This window comes from Sceloporus occidentalis, unplaced genomic scaffold (assembly GCF_023333645.1).
Source record: "Sceloporus occidentalis isolate IW3139 unplaced genomic scaffold, rSceOcc1.0.p SCAF_2, whole genome shotgun sequence".
Classification (NCBI taxonomy): Eukaryota; Metazoa; Chordata; class Lepidosauria; order Squamata; family Phrynosomatidae; genus Sceloporus; species Sceloporus occidentalis.
The window spans coordinates 168,790,001-168,793,352 of record NW_028316982.1 but is presented as its reverse complement, the minus strand read 5'-3'; positions in this window follow the sequence as shown (position 1 = coordinate 168,793,352).

Here is a 3,352-nt window from a genome sequence, read left to right as displayed (position 1 = left end):
AAAGCACTGTGTGTTCTTGTTTGTCTGAAAGAATTGTGTTCTCTTCCTCCCAGATACCATTTGAACAAAAGCTGTGACCTGATGGGCTCTTCTAGACAAGGCAAATGCAGAAGCAAGTAGAATGTCCCACTTTCTTTTTTAAAAGGAGATCCAAATGAGGATTTGACAAACATGGGGCATTTCCTCTTCTTTCCCACTCTATTCTGAAATATTTTGTTGCAACCCAATAGGCCAGCTTTTTTTTTACCAAACACATTGAGTCATCACACAAATAATGACAGCTGAATTAGGTGTGTAAATTTTTCACCGCTCCCTATTTTTGGGACTCCCCCCCCCCCATCCTATATTTCTTCTTTCCTCCTACCATGCCTTTTTAAGTGTTTTCTTAAAAGTCTCTCCAGAGCCTGAAAGGATTCTTATCTTCAGAGAGATCAAGTTGGCTATACTGTACCAGGAATGGACGAGTGCTGAAGGCTATGGGACCCATATTAGCCGCTTTGAAGTTTGAGATCTCACTTGGTCCCAGAAAAAATAAATAAATCAAAATTTCTTTTTGCCTTCAGATGGCCTCCATGGGATATCCCTTTGCCAAGCCATTTTAAGTTCAGGTACAGAAAGGGAGCCTATGCAGAAGTCAATTTAGATTGAAGCTACAAGTTTGGGAAGTGAGGGAGGAAGAAAATGTTGGCAACTGTTCTTCACTTAAAGTCATCGTGGTTGACTAGTGTAATGTATTCCTATAGGGGTTGACCTTTCCAAGTAGAGTAACCCACTCCTTTTGTGCTGGGTTGCTACTGATTTAAAAAATAAAATAAAACTCTACAGTGCCTAAGTGGTAAATTGTAATGGTTGTAGTCCTATGTTTATTTCCTTGGGAAATAAAGATTACATTACCATACATATGCACTCACTCTGTGTGAAATGAGGCACTGGAGTAGAGGGGAAGGGAGTTAATCTTGCCCTGAGGATACAAACATAGCAATAACAGATTGCTCCCAGGTGGAAGCTAAGTTGGCTCCCTCTCTGTTTCCTTTCTGCTGGCAGGTGAAGATCTTTCTATTCTACCCTGGCCTTTCAATGTTAACTGTCTCTTGCAGATGGTCTTTTAATTGGGATGAGTTGTACTTGATTTTTAAAATCATTATTATATTTTAACTGCCTTTTGAAAACTGTTTTAGATGAATGTTTTTGATATAATTGTTGAATTACCATTTAATTTTTTTGGTATTTTTTTGAATTTCTCATTGTTGGCCAAGCTGGCTTGGGCTTCAAAACATCTGGAGGGCCAAAATTTGGGAACCACTCTCTTAGATTGTTCCTCCAATTTTGACACCTCCTTCCTCTGAATAAAATCCTGCTTGACATATGATATTTTTGCATACAAGTTAAACAGAGTAATAAAATGCAGTCTTGCCTGGTCTCCTTGCCAATTAGAAATCATTTTGTTTCTTTGTATTCTGTCCTAAGAGTAGGCCCTTGTCCTGAGTACAGCTTGTGCATCAGGATAATCAAATACTGAGGCAACTCATTTCTTTTAAGAGTGATCCATAGCTTTTTGTGATCTATACCAGTGGTTCTCTCCCCCCCCCACTTTTAAGTTTTTCAAACAATGTATAACAATAAGTTTAACAAAGGGAACACAAAATAACAAAACATGAATGTGATTTTGTTAGCAAACAGTACATATATTAATGAATTAACAATGAAGCATCTAAAGTTATTGTGGTGTTGTTATTGTTGGGACATCTGTCAAGACATCTTTCCAAAATCCTGACTGCTGTGATAGAGGTTTCACACATTGTGAGCAATTATTGATGTTTTCTATTAGGGGGAATCATTCTTTATGAAATAGCAGTTGGTTCACACATCGCTTTGATTGTCTAACATTATCAGCAAAACTTTCCATCAGCCATGTATTTCATAGCTTCTTCCACCATTTTTTAAAAAGTAAAATCACCTGTCTTCCACTTCCTAGGAATTTCCAATCTGGAAATAGCTATCAAAAAGGCAGTATGTTCTTTGTGTTTCAATGGTTTATTCTCACCTGAAATGCTGAGAGTATGAGATGGACTAGGCAGAATTTTATGTTTTGTTTTGGAATTTGGGAGACAAGATCTCTAATAGAGGACCAAAATTTATTTGCTATTGGGCATTCCAGCCATGTGTGCAAATAGGTGCCCTTAATGTTGCATCTTCTCCAGCAGTTCGAGTAGTTCTGTTTTGTTGCTGTGAACCCCCTCCCCAAGATTTAATTCAAGATTTAAATACCAAATACATACATACATACATACATACAACATTTCTTCGGCTCCTTCCTGCTATTTTGTAGCTAGAGTAGATAGAACGACGACAACTCACAGGTCCAGCCAGCCAGCCAGCCAGCCAGTCTTTGCCTTGGCTCCTGTTACCAAGGCTCCTTGGTCATTCCACTCCGGGGACGAGGTGGTCTGAGCAGCTGAGTGACAGGAGCCAATGCAAAGTAAAAGCTGGGTCTGCCTGTTACTGTCCATCCACTCTGCAGCTGGAGCAGATTGAACTCTGCTCCTCAGAAGAGGATTTGTGTACCTGGAAGTCAATAACTCTGCTTCCCAGAAGCAGGGTATCACATTGCATTGTCCAAAATAGGAACTTGTGCACATGGAAGCCAATAGCTGCTCCCAAGAAATGGAAGATCACAAAGCACTGTCCAAAATAAGAACTTGTGCACATAAAAGTCAATAACTACTTCTCAGAAGCAGGGGATCATAAAGCACTGTCCAAAAAGGAATTTGTGCACATTGAAGTAACTCTGCTCCCCTTGCAGCTCCTTCCAGCTCTAAGATTCTGTGATTCTATAATTCTGTCATACTCCTCAGAATGTGACCTTATATTTATTATAGAATTATAGTAGTTTTCTTTATCCTTGCACAGAAGCTGTTGAACATTAGCATTCAGAGCTCATCTCTATTTCAGTCACCATTCACTTTTGCTCCTCTTTTGGCCTTGACTGCTTGAAGAGTTTCATCTGTCATCCACTGAGGCTTCTCTTTGTTTTTGGTTACAGATAGTGTCTTTCTGCATTCCACCCCCCCCCCCCCCCCAAAAGAGGAGATTACCACACATTAATCTTTGCCCAAGCCGAGCATGGGACAAGATCGAGCCAGAATTGGATCAGAATGGGTGATATCACGCACAGCCACCTGTCCATTGCTCATTCCCCAACCGCACTTCTCCTGGCAATTTTGGCTTTCCATATCACCAAAAACAGCCAGCAGAGCATAGCTTGGGGATGGGCAGTGGTTGGGTGGCAGCATAGCAGCAATTTTGTGTGTGATATCACCCATTCTTACCCGTTCTGACCTGATCCCATCCT